Source organism: Cimex lectularius, unplaced genomic scaffold (assembly GCF_000648675.2).
Source record: "Cimex lectularius strain Harlan isolate CLEC.00 unplaced genomic scaffold, Clec_2.1 scaffold316, whole genome shotgun sequence".
NCBI classification, from domain to species: Eukaryota; Metazoa; Arthropoda; class Insecta; order Hemiptera; family Cimicidae; genus Cimex; species Cimex lectularius.
Genome location: NW_019392854.1, coordinates 173,540 through 200,820, shown reverse-complemented (window position 1 = coordinate 200,820; position 27,281 = coordinate 173,540). Strand labels below are relative to the sequence as shown.

Genomic DNA, 27,281 nt, shown 5'->3' with positions numbered 1-27,281 from the left:
TTAGATTTTTCATTTCTCTCACTATTTTTACAGTTTTAACTTCAAAAAATCGGGTCATATACATTGCTGGAAAGACGGCCGTTTTCTACAAAATAAACGTAATTTGAAATTTGTAAACAATTGTTATCAGTATTTATTTTAATCTACTTATTTTGTTTTTTCTTTGGATTAAAATTGTGAAAGATTTTCCGCGAGGACTGTATCTTTTTTTACTTAGTTTTAAACAGCTATTTAACACCATTTGCTTTTATCAGACTGAAAACATGACCAAATCAAATTTCAACTGTCCCATTTCGCGACTAAATTTAAGCTGTTTTAATGAAATGGGCACAAAAAATACAACATTCTACTTATCCGGAGGAAGCAATAGCAGCGGGGATGTACGAATTGGAAAATTATATGTTTGAAATGATGAGCGATTCTGCCTCAATAACGATGTCAAATATATTGAGTCATTTCTTTATTTATTTAATAATGAGTGGAGAATTAGATGCAACGAGGTTTGGGAACAATATAAAGACGAATTAAGCGATGAAGCTACTCCACTGTCGATTTAGTCGAGATCTGATTGAAAACTAAGGAATGGCAATGAAACAATATTCCCTTCCTGAAAAGATTGATGACTTGAAATTTAAGCATTAAATCGAGGTATGACAGTCTACCTCAGTTTAAGTAATAAATTATCCTTATTTTTTTAAAAAGCTACTTATTTTTATTCTAAATATATATTTAACTACACACATTTGTATAGTTTATAATTTAAAAAGACTCAAAAATTAATATATATTACATATATATTAATTTATATTATAATATATATTATAAAACACTAAGTGTTGATTTTCTGTTTGAAAATCTTGAAATTTGTAAACAATCCAATAGATTGTTCTTCCTGTTGCCGTTGCTTTTTCTATTTTATTTATATGTAAAAATAAAAAACATTAATTAATTAATTAATTCTATAAACATTAAACGGTGGTAATGGCGGTAATTTACTCTTTTACGAAAAATTTGTTGTTGAAAAAGGGGTTGAAGGTATTAAAGTGAATACACTGATGTATCGGAAATACAATTTGTTGTTTTGATCTTTTATGAGTTGTGCATCAGGATACCACACCATTATGTCCTTTGTTTCTGACAGAACGGGCCATTTTCCTCAAAGATTCGGGTCGTTTGTCGTGAAATCTCTTGACACGAGTTTGTTTTTAAAAGGAAAAAACTACTCTCCCGGTTTTATTGTCCAGAAGTGGGTTGAAAGTGGTTAGAACGCTTTGGAAAAGTTGAACGCTAATGGTACAACAGGTATGTAATGGAAGTTGCCTGTGGGAGCGTTCTCCAGCCAGAGCTAAATGGTCCTAAGAATGTCCCCCGAACTGAAAATTGACTTAATGCTCATAAAAATGTTACCGATTTATAGGAAGTAGTCGCTCAAATAATAATACAATATGGAATTAGTCAATAGGTGGTTTGTGCCATCTCTTGAAAAAGCCGTCTGGGTTTTCGTGAAAAGGGACTTTGCGAATTGAGTAATCTCTCTGAAACAGCCCGGGTAGGTTTGAATTAAATATTCACCTGGATCTACCTTTGAGTCGGTTTTGTCCGCGTGGATGTGGAAATCGGCTTTTACCATTTTTACAAAGGTGCCACTTCTCCCTATATAATATTTTATAGGATGATTTTTTTTTTCTTAAAAATAGGTTTTGTTATTCTTCTAGTTAAAACATTATTAACCAGACCTCATTGAAAATATTCAGTTCAGTTGATAGTAATAACTGTTATATCTATATATCCTCGTTGGTACTCAGTCAGCTGCACTATAACTTTTTCTACATCTAAAAAACAATTTTATATTAATATCTGATATTACGATACTTAATAAAGAATTGATGGCCGAAATTAAAAGAAAAAATTTTAGTTGTTCAAATGTCTTATCAAGGATAAACGGAATGGTAATAAGCAACCCAAAACAGTCAGATTTGTTCGAACAAAAATCTCGCAGCTTCGGGAAAGAGGGAGAGAGAGAAGAGAGAGAGAGAGTGAAAGAGAGAGAGAGAGAGAGAGAGAGAGAGAGAGAAAGTGGTAGAGTTAGTGGGACAGAAATACAGAGAGAAAGATAGATAGAGGGAAGAAATACTAAGATGGAGACAGAGTAAAAAGAGAAGGGGGGAGTGATAATGAGAGACATGCAGAGAGAAAGATAGGTATAGAGTGGAGAGAGAATTAGTGAGAGATGAATAGTCAGAGGCAGATTGAGAGGGAGGAATAGAGAGAGAGTAAAAGAGGGAAATATAGCGAAAGAAAAAAAGTGATTAATCATTAAAACTAAGAAAAATCAGTGATTAGCTAGCTCTTTCTTTCTCCGTCCCTCCCTCTCTCCCTCTCACCCTTACTTTTTCTCTGTCTGTCTGTCTGTCTCTGTCTCTCTCTCTCTTTCTATCTTACTCTTCTTGTGTTTTTCTCTCTCTTTTTCTCTCTTTCTCTTTCTCTCTCTCTCTCTCTCTCTCTCTCTCTCTTTCTTTTTCTCTTTCTCTTCCTCTCTCTCTCCCTCTCCCTCTCCCTCTCTTTCTCTCTCTCTCTCCCCTCCTTCTTATTTGTATAAAAACTGTTGTCGTAATCTCAAAATTAGTTAATTTATATTCCAAAACATAATCAAAGTTAAGCCCAACTTTAATTCGGAAGTTCTTCACTTTTTATAATAGCAATGCAATTTTTAGAAAATTATGTGTGATGAATGATGACGTATGATCGACCGTAAGCCTTTTACTAAATGTTTAAATAATACACGGTAGTACAACTTCAGTTAGCAATAAAATTACTTAGTTCACGGAAAATTATACCAAACGACTTTTCCTCTTGGTCTATATAGCCAGCACATGTTTAAACGATTTTTTAATGGTATTTAAAGATAACCTTACGACGCGTGCAACCATTTTAGCCTTCTTCTACCTTCGAAGACTTAATCGTCGTGGCAATGCAGTTGGTCGATTCCGTAACAGTATTTGTCGAAATTGGCCACTCCGTCCTTAGAAAGGATCCTCCATCCAGCCAAATGGTCTTTGGGCGAAATGTGGACAAGGGGGCCCTTTAAGTGGTTAATGTAGGTCCATTCCGAACTATCTATGCCTGTATTGTTATAGAGGTTCGCCAATTCGTCCACCGCCGCTAATCTCCTAACTAGCGGATCGTTATTTTCCCTCCTGCCTCAGAAAAGGATAGGTTTACATAAATTTCTTTAAGCCTGGAAACTACTTGACCATAAATCCACTGTTTCTCAAGGGGATTTATTTTAGTTTAGATAAAAGCGCTAAGTATAGTCATTCTGTCTCCATTCCTGGGCATTATTCCGGATAACCAACTCCGTCATACCTTCACATCAAAAGACTTTCATTTAGATTTTGTTCCACCTTCCAAACAAAAGAAAAAAAATTAACCTAACCCTAAAACATCACAGAATTAGTGCTTACCTGTAATTTACATAATAGTTAATTAAAAAGTAAATTTCTAATTTATCCACGTTTTATCAACCCCTCCTATATAACATCCTTTCGATGTTAAATGATTTACTTTTCTCTAACCGTTTTTTGGGTTTAAGCTTTAAATAACAAGAAAAAACAAATATTATATTCAACTATTATATTTTTATTATTTGGACGCTTGTATCAGAACATGACATGTCGGCGGGAAAAACGGCGAAAATTGCCATTTTATTTTTTTGAAAAATATAAAACTATGTTTTTGATACCGTAAAATTCCATGGCAGTTAAATAGGCACACTACATTTATCACCTATTCGCTCTCTATGTGGAACCAAAGAATGCCACCCTTCAATTATGCCGGACACGTAAGCGGGCCTCGATCCAAAAGTCAGTGTCAGTGTGTCAACCTCGCATGGCCTATTTTTAGGCGGGTGAGTGATCCCTCTTTTGCGATTGAGATCCTTCGAGGGCCTTTCTATCGACCGAGCTCTTGATACGTGAGAGCCTCTTTGTCGATCCAGCCAACCGACGCTCCTGTTCCCTTTTAATAGTGTTTTCAATCGAGTCTTTTGCGTCAGAGGGCCGGATCGCGGTGGTCCGGAGGTTGGGATGTCTCGACATTTTCGGGTTATCGTCGGATTAACTCAGACATCAGCCTTGAAAGGACATACAGCGATAATAATCAGATTAAATATCGAACGTGACAAACAAAACCAACGAGAAGAGGCAGACCAGGACAATTGTAGATGATCTAAATATACAGCTTGAACAATGGTAAAAAGAAAATGAATTCGAATAAAATACTGTATTGATGTGATTCAGACATTGGTGGTATTGATTTTATTTAAGTCCCAATGGAATTTATGTGTTAGTAATCAGTGTAAAACGCGTGAACATGTGTAACTCAGTACTTTCAAAGGTCTCTGAGATTATCGCGGGAATTTCGCAGCTCAAAACAGACTTTAATGAGCTTCGTCTTTGTTTTCGCCTAATTGCGAACGATATCTCCTAACCTTGATATGTTGAACTTGAACGCTTAAGAATTCCCACAACCTTCCTTATTGTAAAGCTTAAATCGGAAAATAGAGGAAGCTCAACGAGCTTGTTTATAACAAGCCCAAGTATCCGAATTCCTTTTAGACTGTAAGTGAAAGTTTTGATCTAAATGACCGAATTTCCCATCGGTTTTTCTGTTCTGTCCCGAACTCCTTTCATAAATTGGCTATTTTTCCATTCGTATAATAATCCTCCCAGAAGGACTGTCGTACACGTTTCTATTAAAGGCACATGAATTCTTTAAAAGTTTCAGGGCACAGAAACGAAATTCAGCCCTTTGTGGGCGAAAGCTTAAAATATGCACGTAAACATGAAGATTTGAACTCGATTTGCGCTTATTTTGATTATTTTAAGTGGTGCTCTGATTATGTTTGAAATCAGAGCAGAACAAAACCTCGTTTCCTCTAAACGATCCGGTGAATTTTTAATTCACACCGCTCGGTGCCATTCTCTCTTTAATTACTCGCACCGATCCTTCCAGGGATACAGATTAATTCTTTTGTTTTTAATCACAGCAATGGCTGCACAACTCTCATTTCCAATTTTGCACTCTCTTGTCTGTAACTCACTCTTCATTTAGACTGCAACACTACTAAACAACCAATTATCCATTAATATGTAATCTCTATGGTCTTTTTTTAAACGAGGGTTCGCAACAGCAGGTTATATCAACCTTCGGGGTGCCGGTGTTGAAAAAAAGCCCATTTGTAAGTATGTCGGGTTCGAATGCAGGGCCGCTGGATTCGAACCCGAGACCTTTACCTTACAGTGATGAGCGCCGTGTGAACGCCTAAACCGTCCCGGTCACCGACACCCCCTCTGTAGTCTTTCTACAGACGAATTTAAAATATTCAAAGTATAATTATTCAGTGTCGAATTTATTTTTCTCAATGGACGTGAGATCATCTATTTTAATAAAACTTTTTCGGTGATACTAGGTCGAAAAATATTAGACTCGTTTCAATGCTGGGTGTCTGTTTTTGTTCTGAATGTATTTTAAGTATGTTTGTGTGTTTCACAAACTATGCGCGAAATCAATTAATGATTTTCTAGCTTATTTCCCACAAAACATATTCTATACAATTTTTTAAAATTCTCAGTAGTTTTGGAGATATTTATAAATTAATTTATTTTCTCCAAAATGTTGTTTTGTAGGTTGAAACAGTCATAACTTTTTTGCCCTTTAAGATATATTAAATCGATGGTTTAAGTTTACGAAACTATTGATAATTATAAAAAAAGAATATGTTTTGTTGCATATAAGCCGACAAATCACCTTCTTGAGTTTCGCGCATAGTTTGTGAATCACCCTGTATATAACTGTTATTTTTTCCCAAAAAAATGTATTCAAGAATTTTTTGGGGTGCAGAAACATTTTAATCTAATTTGCAAAAACATGAAAAGAATCCATCTGTGGGCAGACAATATCGAGCCATCTATTGAAATACAATGCATGATTATTTTGTCGCCATCCGATATATCAAAGTAGGTTTTAAAAAAAGTTACTAAAAACAAAGTTGATTGCCGTTTATTGCACTCCAATAAATCCCTGAACACAAATTTTTGGGAAAAAACTCTCACAGTTTTTACAAAATAGCATCGATTTCTTTCGAAAACCTCAAAGACGGTGACAACTTTGAAACGATCCGATACTGAAGAAACTTAGGAACTTTTAACTGCAAGAGATTAACAATTATTTTCTCACTTATAACGATATAATAAGAACAATGATATAAGTAATAGATATTCATAAGTGAGTTACGATCATGCGTATGGTTGTACAATTAAAGCATTAAAAGTTTTGGAGTATGGGATCATGTTTTTGGCACAATTTTGTTTTCTAGTTAATCGTAAGTAAAAGTTGGTGGGTAAAGTCAGCTAAGCTTCCCTCTTGGAGTCCAAAACATTCAATACAAACGACAAGCATATGTGGTTTAGAAAAAAAATTAAATTGAGTAGTTAGGCATAGAATGTAAGGTACACATTATGTATGTGAACTTATGAAGTAGATAAGTTGTGTCCAAGCGAAGTAGCAAAGCTTGTTAAAAATCTTTTTGTATCAAAAATAAAATTGATATTCGTTTTTGCATCTCCAAAAACCCCTGAATTCAAATTTTGGAGAAAATAAAAAAAAATTATTATTCTTCCTTTTAAGTAGTACCTCATTATTTACGAAAATCACATAAATATTTAACAATATAATGTCCTAATATCTAAACAATACTGAAGTAGGCGGACAGAAAAGACATTCCGCTTTCGAACGATTGTAATAATGTTGAATTTGGGTAAAATTCAGAGGAGTTATGAAGCTTAAGAGGAAAAAATTTCCCATCCAAAACATCTATTTATTATTATGAAAGTTTGGGAAGTTTTTGTTAATTTGTCGACATACGCTGAAAGTAGAAAAGAGCAGCTTTCTAATGGTTGTAATGCCATCGAGATTAGATGAAATTACGAATTTAGAATATATACAGGAACACCAGACAACGCAGGAAAAAATACCGCAATATATATCCATATTATACATAAATCTATATGTTTTATTTGTTAAAGAAATATTTTCTTTAAAAAATATATTAATTAAAAATAAAATTAATTTAAATTTAATTTAAAATAATGAATTTAAAAAAATTATTACTGAAAAATCGTATTTAAGGCCCTCAAAGGAGCTTACAACGAATCCAAATTTTTTTTCAAAAACAAATTTTTGTACTTACTTTACGCCTTTTTTTGTGTTAATTTTATACATCTAATCGTAATTAATATAATCATGAATTTATACTCTTATCCTACTTTAAAAAATCAATTTATCTGGTAACTGATTATGGTCGCTTAAATAAATTAAATTTTCATATTTTAGTCAATTAAATCTTCAATTTTCTCCTTTTTGAACCTGTTACTCAAATATCGAGTTCTGCAGGAAACCTTCATTATATGCAGAAACAAAACTGTATTTTTGAGTTACTGTTATATTTTTTAGAATAGAAAAGACTTTCAAAACGAGTGAGAAAAATAGGACATTACATTCGAAAAAAGTTGATTACCAGGACCGGGCTTAACGCGCCAACTTATTAAAATTCTAATAGCACCGTTAGATTCTACGTGAAAAATTACCTTTGGAACCATATTTAGTTTACGATAAAATAGGCGTGATAAAAATAAAATAAAAATAAAAAACTCTCACGGTATAAAAACCTTGATATAGAAGAATACTATACATTAATTTCACTCGCATTAACAAAATTGTTTTGGCTTAAGAGATTATTTTCACCATTGAAAGACAGATTATTATTTGTTTTTCTGCATTCGTCGTTCTTTATGGAATATTTATTCCTCAAAATGTATGTGTTGTTATTTAGAACAATGAAACCGAAGTATTATGAAATTTTTTGTAATTTTAGGGAGAAAAAGGTGAATCACACTGACTCGACTTAAAAACATTGTGCCTATACTTAATGTAACTTCAATTTCTTTTAAATATGCTATGAAAAGTTATTGTTATATGGCTTTTTTGGCCATAATCGTTACTTCCGGCTCCCATAAAAATCTTTTGGAGGTGTTACTTCAGAGATAAGGGGGCTGTTGCCAGGGCTTGAGTACTAGACGTACAAATCCTGACAAAAGACCCCTGTATCCTGAACGGTGCCGGGGGTTGGGCAGGAAACGGTAAATCACAAACGGGGAAGGGCCAACAAGTGTATATTGTCTATCTCCGAATTTACCTGTGCCCGTGTCCCTGGAGACCTTCCTCTCCCAAGACGTACGCTCACGCACGATGATTACTCCACTCCCTCATTAGGCTCACTCGGTTATGATTATACGGGGCGACAGCACCCCACGACGTTGCCACACTTATTCCACTCTTTTTTCCAGACATTTAACATGAGATTCGATGGAGGATTTAGATTTGAGCCACGGCCGACTGAATCTCTCAGAATGGGTACCTTGCTGGTTGAAGGACTTCTCAATGAATTGCAATGCATATGGCATAATTATTGACAGGGTGCTATTTTTTGCATGCAATACATTAAAAATATGTAATGTTTATAAAACAAAAATATCTTTTCCAAACAAACGCTGCAACTTTTTAGGGCCAAACTGAAGTCCATCCTATGAATTTCTTACATAAAAGTCCAAACTGCTAAGAAAACCATATAAATTCAGCAATTAAAAAAATAGAACCACCACACCTTATAGATTTGAAAGGTGGTGCAATAACACCTGTAAGTAGGTATACAATTTGGTCGTTACTGATCGTTTTCGTCTGTCTATCCTCGCTTGTTCGCTCTGCCATTTTAGAATCTCGCCATGATTAATATGTGACTCAAATTACACATTTATCACATGAAGACTTCCTTACAATCCTCAAAAACAATGTAGTTTAACCTGTAAATAGCGCAAGGTCTGAAGATCAACACAAAACGCGTCAGACAGAGCAACCCACATGGACAGGCAAACCAAGACGATCGACTTCAGTGGTGTAGTTGAGTCTGTGCATTTTCATATATGTGTGATCGTTTTTTATGGTACATCTTGATAAATGAACTTGCCAAGTCATAATTTACATTAATTTTTTTCAGAATCAATTTATCCTATTCTCACTGTTTTGGTATGTCAGAAGCAGAAATGTTCCCATCTTCTGTGTTCGGTCTCACGTTACAAATAACATGTAACTTATAAATAACACTGATGATGGTGAAATGACGTTGATGACCTAGACGTTTTGTCGTTTCCGATCATTTCGCATCTGGCCATTATCAGATGGCTTATGACCTGGCAAGTTAATTCAGCAGTGTGTGATAAAAAAGAACATACATACGGGAAAACGCACAGACCCAGACTCAATAACAATTGTATTTTTTACTTATTACTTTTATTATACAAATATTAAAAATCCACAAATCCATTTTTAATTATGAACATAATTTTATTACTGTTATTCGTAGGTGTTTTATTGAAAAAGAAAATTGGCCTTGTGTCTTACCATAAAAATAACATTTTTATGAGTGACAAAATAGAGTAGATTAATCTCACCAAAGTAAGATTATGCTATTTATCAATTATTTATTTATTTAGAATATATAGACAAAAACATAAAATGTTCGATGTTCTTGTAATTTAGGACCTGAGGATGACATCAAATAAAGTCGAAAGGTTGGCAGAACTGTTTTTGAATTAAGAAACACCCTCAATCTTGACCACAACCTCGATCACATCTATACAAAGATTAAAAATTCCTATACAAAAAAATCAAATTTTAAGCTTATTATGAAACTATCTAAGCATAGAAAGATAAGGCTTTACAAACTTATTTTGTAAAATGATTAAATTTAGATTAGCTTTATTCCTTAATTTAGCCCCTTAATCCTAAAAAAAATTAAATTAGATTTAATTGAATCGTCAAATGTTTATGTAGAGCTAATTTTTTCAAGATCTACTTGTCTACAAATGTTTTATTGTTTTCCACTTCAAAAGGGGGAATTACATTGCATAAAAATATAAAAACTGTTGGAAAACAACATTTTTTGATTTAATAACAGCATAGAAGTAAGGTTTTTAACAAAAAAAACCCTTGATTGAAACGTTTGAACGTTATGTTCGACTTATGAGCAATAAACATTTTAGGATCCTCGCTCTCTCTATAACTCGCATATAAAGTCCTAAAGGAACCACCTTTTTGTTGAACTATTTAAAGGCTCCGAGGGAAAAAATACTAATAATAATCTTGAAAGAATTTAGCAAATAGCTGCATTTAAACCCAACGAAATTTGGTATCCAATCCCGAATAGAATTCCCATATAGGAGTCGACTCTTGTTAATTCGAAACTTGAAAATGCGAATTTCTTGATAATATGACAAACTCCTCAGCTGGCGTGGTAAATCGAAAAAAAATCTGTTTGTTTTGATAGAGCAAATCTGTTTGTTTTCACAGAGCCGATAATACGAATTATTTCTCTTAACAGGGGGAGAGATTCTATAAATCGAAATGGAGTCAATTTTTCCTTATGGTCCTCTAAATTTCCACATACAGTTTACTTCATTGCAGTCTAAAGTTTCTTTGAATTTTCTCTACTTTGTTATATTCGATGGTCAGTGTTTTGTATTCTCATCTCTGGTCACTTTGGCAATTCATTTAGGCAAAGTACCCCATGCCATATTGATGGCACTTCATGATTTTTTTAAATTATTAATTTTTAATTAATAATTAATCTTTTTTCATAATTCATAGTAATTTTCAATTAATTAATTTTTAGTTAAGGTTTTGGTTGAGATAGAAAAGTCAGTGTCACAAGCGGGATTCGAACCCTCGACCTTCGGCTAAATACGCCGCTGCTCTACCAATTGAGCTATCGTGACTTCGATCCACTTGGACACAACCTCCCATCTCAGCCCCACCATTCGAATTCCCCCCCCCCTTTTTGCCATTTTTCAAAAACCAAAACCTTAATTAAAAATTAATTAATTGAAAATAATTTATTTGGAAAATCGACCACGAAACCTAATAGATCCATAGTAATGCTTAATTTTACAATTGATCTATTTCCATTTTTTCATTATTTTTAATTTGTTTGATACATTTACAATTTAAATAGGAATCTTTAAAACTGCATATCCACTATTAATAATTGGTTTTCTTTCATTCCACCTAACATCTCGAATTAGTTTTGTGGTTCCTTCGGTTTCGATTTATCAAAAGTCGACGGTATTAAGATACTGACAAAACGGACCTAAACATTAAAAAATATAATATTAGTCAATAGAATAATTAAATATAAAATATTGAATAAAGGAAGGTTTAACGACGTGGATCTTGAAAAATAAAAGGAAGTCTAAATGTCCAAAATTATATTGATCAGTGTGCTCTATTTCTGTATCAGAATATTATATTATTTCCCCGGATCGCCCCAAAATTAAAATTCTGATGCCTGTCGGATTTTCATTAAACCCCTCATTCGCAAATTTAACCCACTCGGATTTTGACTAACGTGCTTGTGTGACATTTAATTCTGTCCAATAAGACAGGAAACCTCTTTGTGGGAGGTATCACCCAGGAGAGAAACAGAGGAGAAAAAATAAAGAAAGAAAAAAAAGAGTGACGAGTTGTGAGTTAAGTCACGATCGAAGGTCCCAACACATTGTCCAACGTCTTTTTAACATAGCCTCAGATTAGATTTCACTTGGAATGCCCAACTCGAAGAATATCGATTCTGGCAATAAAAGTTTCGAAAAAAGCCATTTTTTAATTTATTTAGTTATAACATTTAAGAAAACAGCCTTATCCAACAATACTTTATGCAATACACTGACTTCTTTATTGAAAAATTGAACAGCACGGTTTGGTATAAATCCTACTTTAAACTATAATCGAGAGAAAGGAGATTTGTCAAAGATCAACTGTATTAGCTGAAAATAGTGACCTTACTAGATACTGAAAGATATTTGATCTTTATTCTGGGGTTCGCTTATCCTTACTGTTTCTATGTCTACAACAGATTTCAATTAAAACTCTGAAATTTTCTATTTTAAAACATCCTCTATAAGGATGGTTTGTTATACACAACAGAATAGGACTTGCACGAAACTGCAAAATTGCTTTCTTCCCAAATTGCAATTTAATTAAATTAGGTTGGATATTATTATCTCCCACTTCTTCGTTATGCAGTCCTGTCCTGAAATATTTCATAGCCTCACTTGAAATATTTCACACCTTATATTCTGTGAAATTAATTTTAAAAATATTATTTTTGCATTGAACATTTCAAGTAAAAGTTTGAAGACTTGTTGACGGCAGTTTGCAATTTGAAATTCTTAATTTCCTATCGGCCTGCCATCGCCATCGTTCTTTTTGACGATAAAGTGTCATCGTCTTCTACAGAATAAGTCTATCAGCTACCTGTGCAGAAGATAAATCTTCGGCCCAGTTTACATGAGGGATATTATAACCTCCAAGGATGATTACATTTTTGAAGGTGAAACCTTTTCGTAGTATTTTTTGTAATGTAGAGCAGTGGCTTTTGTACAGGTGAAGAGGAGATGCAGGTGTTATAGACTCCGCCAATAAGTAAAGTTTCGTTATTTAAATCAACTCTTACAAATATTTTTTCCACATCACAAGTATTGATTTCTGCATTACTAGAATAAATTGATGCCTTGTCTAGAATGATTCCTCCCCCGCTATGTTTCTAGTACTAGTATTTATGCCCAGTATATAAACTTCAAATTATCAACATAAAGTTCAGAAACACTTGTTTCACTAATTAGATTCTTTTCAGTGAAAACAATAATATCATAATCACTAGTAATAATATTTTTGTAAAAATAATTGAGCTTAGTTTTGAGCCATTAGCATTCTGGTAATATATATTTAATTGGGATTTGCTTAGTTTTTGAAAAAAATTCTATAATTTTAGGATGACCTTTGTAAAATGCTTTATAGTAAGGTTCACCTCTCAAGCCTCAGTTCGAGATTTAAGTAAAATGTCACGTTGCATGATCGTTTGGCCTTTTTTAATAATTATATTTTTCAATAAATCACTACCTTGTAATTTCGTTCTGTTATAAAATATTTCATCAGCAGCACTTGAATTTTTAAATATAAACTATTTTTAAGTAAATCGGTTATGAAAAATGAGGTTTGTATTTTATATTTTGTTTTATCTATCTAACAAGAATATGTAGGTTAATTTAATTAAAATTAATAGAATAAGAATAAATTACAAATATCCCTATTCATTTTTGAGTAGTTTATTTCGTACTCTTATACTTTCAAACTTTTGGTGCTTTAACAGTAATAATAGGGGGCTCGGTGGCCGCAACGGTTTAGGCGTTGACACGGCGCTCATCACTGTAAGGTAAAGATACCGGGTTCGAATCCAGCGGCCCTGCATTCGAACTCGACGTACTTACAAATGGGCTTTTTTTTCAAAAACACCGGCACCCGGAGGGTTGATATAACCTCTACTGTTGCGAACCCTCGTTAAAAAAATAAAATAAAATAAAAAATAAAACAGAAATAATACATTATTAATAATAAGGTATTCGTGGTGAACGTACTACTATAAATTTAAAAACTTCATATTGTTAACGAAGGTCTTACTATTTTAAAAGAGTTAAGTTTTAATTGAATTAATAAATATTATTTTCATTTTCAAGTTTCATATTTTGAGACATTTTAATCAAAGTAAAGAAATAAATATATGTACAGTATGCAAACCATTAAAAATTAAATTATCTTCATTAATGCTCTTTTTAAAACAAAGTTCCTTTAGACAAGCTTCTGTGTTGTAAAAGTACAGACAAAAATATAATAATTTTTATTTCTATTATACTATTTACCTTGATTATATAATACAATTAGACACAAAAATATTTATTTTGTCGTCGTAATAAAATGTATATTGATAAAAAATTAAGCGCCCAACGTGGGGCTCGAACCCACGACCCTGAGATTAAGAGTCTCATGCTCTACCGACTGAGCTAGCCGGGCTGTTGTAAAATCACCTGAAAACTGGACTCACGGGTATTCCAATACGGATTTTATTTTCAAAAAATTTGTTGGCGCCCAAGGCTAATATTATTCGGTAAAAAATTAAATTTCCGAAATAATCGAATAGGAGTAAAAATTCCGGTCGTCGTTGGCGTTCGATCCCACGATTTTCAAGTTTGGTCGGTTCGACTTGTCGTTGCCTTAGAATATCTCTAAAAGATACACAAATCATTCGGTTATGCAGGTTTTCCAAATTCAATTTTAAATTACAAGTATTATTGATCTTATTATCATCTTTTGACAGGCTTTTCTTGCTGTTTGCTTTTATTGATTGTAGGTTTCGTTATTTGTATATTATTATTAGTTTATTACTGTCCACATAAAAAGCGGTTAAATTCAGCCTTTTGACATAATAATAATTCATATTGTTGTGAATGGAATCATATATTCCGCCGACTGGAAGCGCGTGTAAGAAGCATTAGCCACTTAGGCAGGGTGTTTATGCTGTGGCAGGTCGTCCACTGCGGTTTATCTTCAAGAAATGATCTGAAATTTATTACCTTCTCTGTACCTTAAGACGAAGGAGAAATTAGATGAAGAAGGTGGGCTATCCACTCTTCTTGTAGGACAAGATGAACTGAAGTTCAATGCGTCAAGGGATTATTTCTCTCTGACGCATTTTGCCAATTATATTCCGCCATTATTTAATTCAACAAAAACACGTTCGTCGTCAGTGTGGATCCCGGTCACCAGTTCTGAGCGCCTTCAGAGGCGTCCGCGCTAAAAAAAAAAAAGACCAGCACACGGGGAAAAGCACAGAATCAAACGCACCCGCTACAAATTGAAATGACTAAAACTTTTTGACAGACCCAAACTGCGAGAATAGGCGACAAAACTGACCAATCCGTAAGCCTGAATGTAGTGTTTTTTTTAACTTGCTAGATGGATCCATGTTTGTCCATCCTCGTTGCTCTCATGAACTAGTTTGTATTGGCTGATAGGGTGTGTACATAATTTTTTCGCTTTTCAGAAAAAGTCACTTTCAAAATATAAATTTATTTTATTTTTTAATACAAAACCTAATTTCTTTCGTTTTCTAACATACTATCAACATTGTAGTAGTAAAAAACCCTTTTTATAAAAATTTGATTTATTGTTAGACGAGAAATAATCTGTAAGCCCGATTTTCAGAGCATTTTTTAATTCCGTGCCTTTTAAGTATTTGTTTCATGGTCTGATTTCTAAATTATTTGGGCCATAAAAAGGCAACTCAGACGGAAACTTTATAGACACAACTTACCACAAAAAAAAAATTCTTAAGCCTAATTGTAAGATTCCTTCTTGAGGCCTACTGGGCAGATCCCTATCTATCTTCTCTGCTTTGGGTCAATCTTCAAAGGTTTCAGAACTGTAATTTATTTGGCGTTCTCGTTTTTAGTATGTACACATATACATGGACAGTGTTCCATGAAATTGGGCATTCGTAACAGCTCATGAGGAAAGCGGCCTGCACCACGAATCGATACTTGTTTTAACTACTTTTTATGAAAGTGTGATTTGGTTGTCTCCGTCTGTGTAACAGAGTGGGTCAAGATAAAAAATTCAGAAATCGTGACACCAGACCGCATCTTACGATTTCTGAATAATTAATAAATATAACATGCAGATTATTTGTGCCATCTTGAGTAGTAGAGCATTTGCGAATTATTGGGTATTTGCCAATAGTGTAATCATACTAGATCTTTTTTTCACTCAGATACAGAGAATGCGATTAGCAGAAATCAGATCATTCTGTTAAAAACAGAACTAGGTCTCGAAGGAAGAAAAAGCACGATAACACCTTCGTTAAACCATTGATGTTTTCATGATTGCACTATGCAATTTGTAACCATAAAACTACGTAAATTACTGAAAATATTTTTTTTCTTGGGTTCTAGGGTTTATTATTAAGATCGCACAGACAGTGTCTAATATTTTTGGACCAGTTGTTAGCTTTATCGTTTAACATGCAGAAAACATTTATAATTCAGCGTTTTAATATTTCTTTTATTCTTCTTAAAAAATAAGCTCAAAATTGATCTCTTCATGCCTTAAAGAATTTAAAAAGTGAGTCGTACCAATAAATGTTGGACAGAAGGAAAGTATACCTGAAACCAACAACTTGAGATACATAATTAATTATTTGTAATGTAACAAAGCATAATAACATAATAGGGGGATTCACGATGTTTGTGTTAACCCTGTTAACTCTGTTAGGTCATGTTGGATCGAGAAAAATGATAACGTAGACTTGTAAGAATCGCCCAATTTCCCCAACCAAACCCAAGGTTACTTCCTCGATCTAACAGACCAGGGCCAATGTTAGACGTTAGGTCGAAAATGTAGTCGCTTTGCTATCCGTTAGGGCGTATGTAACCAACATGGCAGCCATGAATTTAACAGTTGTTCTTTGTTTATATGTATTTTTATTCTTAAATACGCATTAATTAAATCAGACCAATACATTTCTTTTGTTAATTTCTGGCCTGACCTTATACTTTCATTCATAATAGATACATCCCCTATCCCATAAAGTTGTAGGCTGTTAGACGTTAGGATATAAGTTAGGTATGTCGGCAAGAATTTAAGCATGTCATTTGTTAGTACTTTTCGAGTGCTTAGATAGCATTTTGAATGAAAGAGTTAATTAATTTGACTTTTTTTATTAAGTTCTGGCATCTTACAATTTAACTCAAAAGAAAACCAAAACAAACAACAACAAGCCTTCAAGGACTGTTATAGCTTTATTTTTCGTTCTACAATCGCCACGCGCAGCATTGCCGAAAAATTAACGTTTAACATGCTAAGAAAAGAAGGCGCGTTCACGATCTTACTGGACATTTCTCTATTCGAGTTAACACGAATTAACATCTTACAAACATCGTGAATACCCAGAATGTCTTCCCATTTTAAACAATTTAAATTGAAAACATACCGACCTACCATGCCAATATATGATATTTATATTTTTAAAAAAGAAGCCACTACTGTCAACAATTTGAGAATTTCCAGGACCGCCTATTCTCGCTATTCTACGATGAACCGATGCATTTCATCAATATTTTAACCGTAAACCACCGTTGACATAAACACATTATAAATCTATTAATTATATTTCTTTAAATAATTACTGTATGACTGAACTCAATCAATTGTCACGGTCTGACTTAGCTCCTTTTATTCTACTATTTCTTTAATTTAACAATCATAATTTCATTTTTTTTTTAAATTTACTAATGACACCACCTATATACTTTCATCAAACCTGTGGTCTTCATGTGTTGCAAGTAATTTGATCATTGTATTGATCATTTTGGTCTGCCTGCCCTCCCTGAGGGGGCGATTCTCCAGTGAGTCTCAACGCATCAAAGATAGAGAGACCAATGTGTTCTTTCCCAACTAAATGGAAGATTCGTGTTTAAAAAAAATGAAAACAAAGAAATATTACTGCTAATTAACACTGTACGGATTTCTTCGGGTTGATTTATGCTTCGAAATTTCTCAGGCTTCTCTCGTCTCACACTACTTTGTATTGTTTGTTACTACCTTTGAAGAAAGTCTTTAAGATCGATGTGAGAATTAAGATAAATAATGGAAAAAAAATGCTTTAGCAGTTTGTAGTATTACTATAATACTAGTGCTGATATTATTACGATAGTAATCATTATTTTATCGAATTATTTGGAGATCGTGAAATGCGGTCTGGTGTGACGTAGATTTTAGAAAAACATTTTGTTTATCGTGCCAACGCTTCGATCTTTTTGGAGATCATCTTCAGAGCTCAAAGTGTTTGTTTTCCCACTGTGAGTGGGCACTCTCAACACGACACACAAGAATGACACATCTACACGGAAAACAAATACTTTGAGCCCTGAAGATGATCTCAATAAAGATCGAAACGTTGGCACGATAAAGAAAATGTTTTTCTAAAACCTACGTCAGACCAGACCTCAAGATCTCCGAATAATCATTGACTAACGGTCACTAAACACCACACGTTTTATTGAATAAAAAATAAACATAATAAAACGAGGCTGCACAATCTCTAGTAAATAAGACGATCCTGGCGATTTCTAATGTCCACCCGTATACTCAAGTGCGCTTTTCGTACTATTTTCAATTGCAAATTTTCAAGGCGAATCGCGAAGAAATATGTATTGGCAAAAAATTTAACGACAAGTCCTCTTTCGCAACATAATTTAATAAAATAACGATACCTACTGATTTGGTTACTTAAAATTTATAATCATTAGTATTAACAATTAATCTGATTTGTTTAGCTTTAGTGAACTATTAATTTATCATGCTTATAATTTTTTTTTCTTTCAGGTAAGCTGTCAGTTTCTAAGCTTTGGTAAGCATTATTTAACAACAAGATTTAATTTTTTTCTAAATAGTTGTTAGCCATCTGGCGTACTAACGTATTTTCTCAAAAGAAAGGAAGGGTTCGTTTCCTGCGGCACGCAGGTTTGAACACACTAATCTACTTGCATAAGATAATGGGTTATCCCCACGTTGTGTAACAGTGCCAAAACATATTCTATTGATATTTAACAAGCTTCCTGGGTGATTTAATACAACTATTAAAGTTCAAAATGAGACAAAACCTGTTTTCGTCAACCCAATAATTATTATTGCAATGTTTATGTGCTTGAGGGTTTTGACGTTTCTTAGAATTGATTTTTAATAAAGCGGAGGAACTTGTGGACGCTTTACGCCATGTACGCAACAGTTTTATTATTTAATTACCTGGCTGAGCTTTCTTTATTTTCTAAGCCGTCGTTTGTACAACTTTGGCTTTAGAGTTTATATGAGCTCAGCCTGTGCAAGTATGAACTTGACAATGTCAACTTGGGTAAAAAGATGAAAAAAATAAATTTAGGTTATCACAGCAGATTCGTAATAAATGACCATCTCACTTGACTCTCTCATCGGCGTATTGAGAAGGCTGGTTATATATTTTCTCATACACAAAAAATGTGCAACTGCATCAAACCCAGAGTATGATCATAATTTCATAAAATATATGAAAAAATATTAATCCATTTACGATTTAGTGGTCAAGTTACTTGTTTCAATTAATTATTCTTTTTATGCAAGGTCTTGGTTGAGATAAAAAAGTCAGTGTAACGAGCGAGATTCGAACCCACGACCTTCGGCTAAATACGCCGCTGCTCTACCACTTGAGCTATCGTGACTTCGATCTACTCGGACACCAACTCGCCATCTCAACCTGCACGATAGCTATACCTATGACTAAAAGCTCCCCGTGACCACTTCTAAGTCGCTGAGAATCGAATCCTGTTTACACGACATTTGAAAAATGGCAAAACAAGAGGGAAAGTTTGAAAGGTTTTGTACAAAAGATAACAGTTAAAAGTATTTATTATAATCCATAATTTAGATTTGAAAAGTTAGCTTTGTTTACATGACAGGCACCTGCGAAAATAAAACAAATTTGTAAAGCCTGTATTAATTTTGCACCAGCCCAATATTTGGAGTTGCTCTTTTTTACTTAAAAAATATGGTAATACATAAAAACTAGCGCCAACTCCCGAGCCACCCCTCGGCAGCTAACGTCTGGTCTTAGTACAAATTTCCTGCTAATAATAATAATGCTTTAAGTTAGTTTTAAGTTTACATTTATTAGGTTTCGTGGTCCGCTTGACGAAATAAATTCTTTTCAATTAATTAATCTTTAATTAAGGTTTTGGTGGAGATAAAAAAGTCAGTGTCATTCGAACCCTCGACCTTGGGCTACGCCGCTGTTCTCACTACTTGATCTATCGTGATTCGATCCTCTCAGACACCAACTCTCCATCTCATCCTACAACTGTTCGAATTTTCCCCTCTTTTTGCCATTTTCATTTTTTTATCTCAACCAAGACCTTATATAAAAGAATAATTAATTATATTAAAAAAGTTCAGTTCAGAACCTTTTGACAAACTAGGGTCGGGCGATATATTTAAATATATCAAATTGTATAACGTTGCTCATATCGATATATGAGCAACGTTTTACACCCGATATATCGACTAAAACAATCGATATTCCCTCGATGTATTTCTTAAACTTTTGTGCAATAAAAAGTGGAAAAACGAAGATATCAGATCAAAGGAAAAGACAGTTTTTTTTTAAAATATACAATAATATAAAAACAAGGATCTAAATTTATCAACAAACAAAATAACAAAAACTGAAATGGCAAGGGTCCTGCAGTAGCTATTTAAAACATATTTTTATGTACTGATGACAGAAATAAAAGTTTTAACATCATTTTTCGTTGGAGTGGAGTTTATGACAAAAATGTTGTAGCTCCAGCCTTAAAAAAATATATATCCCTTCATACGGAATTTTTACAACTTTTTCTCAAAGTTTGACAGATTTGGGTACAAATGTAACTCTCTTACCAGGTAATGAAAGCATCTTTATTCAGATTTTGCAACACCAATTTCTAAATACTTGGAAAGCTTATAATAAATCCCCGTTGTTTAAACATGGGCAATGGGTTTATGGTGGGCCCATGTATCCAAAGTATGCGTTTACCTGGGATCTGACTCAGAACTTGAATCGGGTTCATCATCATACACGGAAACAGAATACCTACAGTTGTCGATAGATCTTATACAGGCCCTTACTTAGACAAAACCCTGTGTACTTTCTAACAAACTAGCATAATTTAAAATCACTTTCTCAATTTGAACTAAATCTCTTGTTATAAACTATAAAAAAAAAAACAAGAAAAAAAGAAAAAAAAACGAAGTCGTTAATCCTGACATCGCGATTTTGACGGAACTTGACACAAATAAAAGAAAAGTTCTCTTTGAAACACGATCAGAAAAATAAACCATACCCGGGCAATAAACAACCCGGTCCGTTGGAAGCTGACAAGAATTTGTATCCGAATCTTTATTATCTATAAACAGCCACAGCGGGTCGGTACAGACGAAAATTTAAATGTTTTTTGTTTGTTTAAAAAGAAAAAATTAACCGGAAAAATTGAGCACCGTGGATGAATCACGTCACGTTCTCAAAGGACGTCGTGACAAACAGCCTCTCACATAGTTATGCCGTAATTCAGTTACATATAAACATCAAGATTTTAAATGCCTTCATACCTATTTAGGCGTCTGCTTATTATTATTCCATCTTGGTACAACCACGGAGATCACGATTTTCAGTCTGCGTTTGGAAAAAAATCTATTGAAGCTGCGGCAATAAGGGATTTTCAGTCAAGAAAAAAAGGTACAAACTAGATAAAACCTTCTGTGGCAACCCAAGAAGGTGGGGAACAAAAACAAGGGAAGACCTTTGTGCCAATCCTTATCGTTCAAAATAAATAGCTCGGTCATAGCAATTCAATTCAAATTGCCATTGTCTGACTTAGTCGGTTTAGTAGAATTTACAGAAACTATTCGTAATGCAGCAAAACTAGGCCTTTATCTTCCGGTTTTAACAAACTTAAATAGAAACATACCGATTAGACATGCGCGTAAATGATAGGTACGTAAAAAAGAAGAAGCAACATTTTTATAAGCCAACAAGTTAGATTACACAGAGATAAAATAACAATAAATCGACTGGAGAAACTATCCACCTCCTAAATCATTGGTTAACTTTAATCACTCTCTGATAACAGGCCACTATTGTTTTAAACGTGGAAGGATCGGGATTATTGGGAAGGATCGGGAGAAAAGTTGTACTTAGAGAGGGATTGTGGGTTAGTGTGGAATTTTTTGTAACTGGATTTTTCAACTACTTGTATAAATGCAAGATTTAGGTTATCATGAATGGTGCGGTTAGAAACACAGAACATCATCTAAGGAACATCAGAAAGGATCTAAGGATTGTAAGGTCCGGATTCTGAAAATATTTTAAGTTAGGTGGGACCCCATAGTTCTATATAGCATTAGTTTCAGCATTAATTTGTATATGAGTATGTTGTTGTCTTCGGGAGATCTGTCTAGCAGTGGATTCCCGTCCAATCGCTTGTTTAAATACTGCCCAAAATATCGGATGACGTTTTCAATAGGAAGGTGGTGCGGTTATATTGGAGATAGATGCAACGGAGGGTGAAGGTTGTGTTTTGACATTTTGTGGTGTTGAGTTTGATTCGCCATTTTTTGAACCATTCATCAACGAAATATAGAATTTTGGATGGAAATTGCACCCAAGGCATGCGGTTCCTAGATCCAAATCCATTCACACTCTTACTCATTCTTAAATGCACTCGTTCCTTCCTATTTACATACCCTACACTCAATTAGGATGGTGGAGTACTTGTTATTCCTCCATAATCCTCTCCACAAATTATATAGTTAACCTAACTGAGGATCGATTCATACATTCACCAGAGACACAAAACAATTAATACTAAATACAAAAAAACTGACCTATTTTCTCAAAAAAATCCGAACAGGAGACCCAGATACTCGCTGCCGTGTTCAAGCACGAATCTAATATGGAGTGGCATTCCTACAAGTTCTCTATACAGAGCCCTTCATTTTGGTGGCATCGAGCAAATTTGTATATGCCGGGTACATACGCGGGGTTTGGCTCTTTTTTAAATATTTAATACCAAAGTCAATTACATTGCCATCGTCTGATTTAGCTTATTTTCTTAGACTTAGCACAAAATGTATTCGTTGTTTTGTAATGCAGCAAAACGTTCTGCTATTTATTTTTTCCCCTTAACCACTCAAGCTCATAATATTATCTCTACTTTGTTTTAAATAACTTAAGTTGAAAATAGACCGTCTAGCCATGGGAATAAATGATAGATTCGTAAGAAAGAAGATGCCACTAGAGTCAACGATTTGAGAATCTCTGGGACAGTCTATTTTCGCTTTTTGTCCTTGATCTGTTGCATTTCTTCAATACTTATTGTAATTCAACAATGGGACATTGAAGATTAAGTCAATGTGTGGTGTTTAGTGATCGTTAGTCAATGATTATTTGAAAATTGCGAAATGCGGTCTGGTGTGACGTGTTGAGAGTCTTGACTGTTGACTCAACTTCAGACAGACTCAACTGTCTCAATACCAGAATGACACATGTACACGGTAAACTAACACTTTGAGCCCTGAAGATGATCTCAATAAAGTTCGAAACGTTGGCACGATAAAGAAAATGTTTTTCTAAAACCTACGTCACACCAGAACGCATTTCTTGATTTGCAAATAATGATTAAGCTAATATTAAACGGCTGTAGACTAACCCTTTATTTTTTTTAAATAATTTAGTAATCAGGGAGATAAAATGTACAAAAAGTTCGTAATTGAATTCAAACTATTCACCCTAATCCTTCTCAACCGGGAAGAATTTATAAAAAATATTTTTTCTTCTTTTAGCTTCAAAGCTAAAACCTAGGTTCATATACTTTTGTCTTGCCGTGGGGGCATCAAATAGTTATTGTCTGTATGGCTTTTGGCTTAAATAGAATTGTCATAAATAACATAAATTGAACACAATATAAATCAACTATAGACTAGATCCTTATTTTAAATTGTTTTAATCAACAGCTTTATAGAAAATCTTTTCGAATCAAGCGTTTCTACCGTTCAACTAGTAAATTTAACTTTTGATAAAGTTCTGGCTATATAATCGTACCAATTCAAAATATTTTGACCTTGGCTTATCTTTAGCTTATCCCGTTGAAACGCCATATTGATTATGTAAAAATATTTATTTTACAAAAATATGTAAGGAAATCAAGAAGCATGTGTACTATGGGTCGATAGTGCGACTATAAAAAATATCAGTAGTATCTGTTTGCTGGGGTCCGTTTATTGTCATTGTTATCAGCAGAAAAACATACAAAACACCTTGTTGATCACTACAAATATTTGTACATTCAGTACTCCAGGCAGTTGAGTTGCATTGTCATAATAAACGTCCCGACGGATGCCGGGTGCGCGAAAACTCGGAACTTTCCAAAGTTCACGGATGCTTAGGTAGCGATGATGGATAACCAGATGAAGGGGTAGGCTGGAGGCTAATGAAATAATCCAAGGCCGAAACGAGCCCGGCATCGGTACAGGAGATGCCGTGGTAAGGTAATTTAGTAGGGCTCGAAGCTACCGGTGTCCCAGCTGGGATGAGAAACTGGTTTCAAACTCCCCGCCCTAAATAGTATTTCATATCCACAATTCAAAACGGGTTACCTACGTTCTAGATCATCGGCATGCACCTCTCGGCCGGCTACTTGTTTTCTCCGACATGCGTAGAAGGATTTAATAACCGGCTGGACGGATTTCGATTGGAATCTACAAGGAAAAATTGAGAATTCACTGTGACTCGGTTTATTAAAAAAAATTAGAATGAAATATCTCAGAACCTTTTCATAAGATAAGATGCATTAGAAGTTTAGTCTCTTCATTTAATTTAATTTATGTACACATTTTAACTAATGTTGACAAGGCTCATTTCGTGGATTCATTCTCAGTTTGTTGGATATACTTTCCTAAAATAAAACTATTCTTTAGATCCATTATGTTTAGTGGTCTGATTGACAAAATTACTTCTTTCAATTAATAAATCTTTTTATGTAAGATTATTCGGAAATCGTGAGAAATCGGAAATCACCACACATTTTTATGTAAGGTTTTCGTTTCAACCAAAACCTTACATAAAAAGATTTATTAAAAGAACTATTCTTTAGCTTCATAGCTTTTTTTCATTTCAATTATTGTACAAATTATCTTTGAAATTCAAATCAAAAATTCAGCATTTTAATCTTTTTCCATACGCTTATCTTATTTAATTACAGGCGATCAATTAAAATGTTAGTTGCACCGTTTATATTAAAATCAAAATAAATTTTAAACATTTTTCTTAAACGTTTTAACGTGTCCGATCGTGTTACGTCTAGAATCATCCCTTGGTCCGCTTTTTCTCGCTGTGTGCTTCAACATTTAACAGTTTTTGGTTGTTTTTAAGAATGCTACAAAAGTATTTATATTAAATAAAGTATTCTGGATTTGTATTATGAATTCTCAATCGTAGTTTGGTAAAATTCTAATAACGTACACGAAAAAAAAAGAGAAAAATTTCGGAATGTCAGGCTTTGCCATCATCTAGCTACCGTAACAAACCACTATCGCTTTGAAACAAAATTCAAAAATATAGACGAAGCATGGAACAACGAATTACAAAATACTAGTAATGGTCAACGGAAAAAGTAATTATGCCCGACTATAAAATTTACTCAGGCTCTCCTTGAACTCAACATTAGAACCTACTAGAAAATTTGGTTTAGAAATTTTGAATTATATTAGTATGTAATTAGTTTCCAAAACTTTTTGTTTCTTTTTAAAGATCTTGTAAACATATTGTAACTTACGAAAATTTTAATACCTAATTAGTATTAATTTATTTTACATTATAATTAAGGTACACGTGTAATCTACGAAGGGACATGTTTAAATAAATGGAGAAACACCAAAACAATTTATAAAATTAAAAAAGCCAACTACAGAACTTGGAAAAAGTCTTCCTGCTACGACACGCGTATTTCCAGTTTACTTGAGTTGATTCAGAATAACATATATATATTAAAAAGAAACCTTCATTTTTTATTTAATTCGATTTTTAATACTTAATAAAATTACATTATGATTAAGATATACATATTTTCAAAAATGGAACGTGCTTAAAATCAATTAAACGAATTTGGAAAACAAACATTCGAGCAACGACGCACGTATTAACAGTTTCCTTGAGACCATTCAAAGTAGCAATATATGTACTTAAACCAAAAGTTTTTTTGTTATTAAATTTTTATTTTATTTAATTTGTAATACTTAATTAATTATAAGTTAATTTATTTTACATTATAATTAAGATACGTGTAATCTAAAAGGGAACATTTTTAAATAAATGGACAAGGTGTAAAAAAAATTTAAAATTAAAAAGTAAATAAATGGACATGGAAAATTAGCTTGTCTGTTGCGACAAAAGTATTTTTGAATTGATTCAAAATAGCAATATGTTAAAAAGAAACTTTGGTTAAAAACATTTGGGCCTTTAATTTAACTTCAACATGTTATGCTCGTACAGTAAAATATCTAGATTTTTTTCAGGTTTGATGAAGTTAACTAACTTTTTTACACATATTAAAAGTGTAATTTGACAGGGAGAGAAAATGTTCTCGAACCCTGGTCATTTCAAATTTGAGAATTGACTATACTTTCGACATGTGTCGTATATCACATAATTTTATGTTGCAACTGCATATTATTAGAGATATAATTACAATGTAGGGAACTTCTAAATTTTGTTGGAGAATGAGGGTTTTTACCAAAATTTCAAGAATGAACAATCAGCTAGGCATTTGCCAATTGGCGGGTGGTCAATATTTACCATGATCCATCCCAAGCTTCAACTCGAATCCTCTCCCAATCCTTAAAAAAATGGTGCCCCTGTAAATAAAATCATGGATGCTTGAGAAATACAAATTACATGTTTACATTTGTGTGGGTTTAAACATAGGCATAACACTATTGCATAACTTCATCGAATTACACAACAATCAATATTCTTGGAGTAACGCGCGATCCCTTACAGAAACGCTGGCGCAATGTGATAGCAGACAAGATCACCCAGAACCGTTGTCGATAAAGAAACGTCAAAGTAAAAATATAAAAGAAAGATTAAAACATCAATATAGAACAAACTCTTAAATTTTGGTTAAAAAACAGGTTTGGCAGGTTATAAAAGTTAACTGACAGGGCTGTAATTCTTCAGCGAGAATTACAGCATTTCTAGATGTTGATTTTAAAATATAGCACATAAAAATAGTTTAGAATAGCTTTTTAAATCTTATAGCTAAATTAATAGCTTGTTTATATTAATTATTATGCATAGAAATTAACATTTTATTATTGCCCATGCGTTAATCTTTTTGACGTGTTTACACGCTCACCTTTCGAATTGAATTCGTGAAGGATTATTGTCGTCATATTATCAAGTTTGTTTGTGTGGTCTGCGAGTATATCTTTGTCAAAAGGTTTTGTTGAATAGAGAATAAGGAAAGGTATAAGGGCATATGTTGAAATATTTACGCACAACAAACACACAGAATACACTTTTGTTGTAATAACTGTACATCAAACTATTCCTGTTAATCAGTTTTATTTTCTCAAAATAAAGAACAATACAAAAATCACGTAAAAAAGACACTTATTTCGAACAAAAATTCAGGACTCTTCTTTAAACAAAACTG

The 27,281-nt window shown here is 33.4% G+C and overlaps 1 protein-coding gene and 1 non-coding gene across 4 annotated transcripts in view; one reads left to right on the top strand and one right to left on the bottom strand.

Annotated features, from left to right (window-relative positions):
* The window catches only part of LOC106662740 (MAGUK p55 subfamily member 5), a 297,897-nt gene that overhangs the window by 156,993 nt on the left and 113,623 nt on the right, over positions 1–27,281 (top strand). The window lies entirely within an intron of this gene.
* On the bottom strand, positions 13,947–14,019 carry Trnak-cuu. The gene has a single exon. It is a non-coding gene; the product is annotated as a tRNA-Lys (tRNA).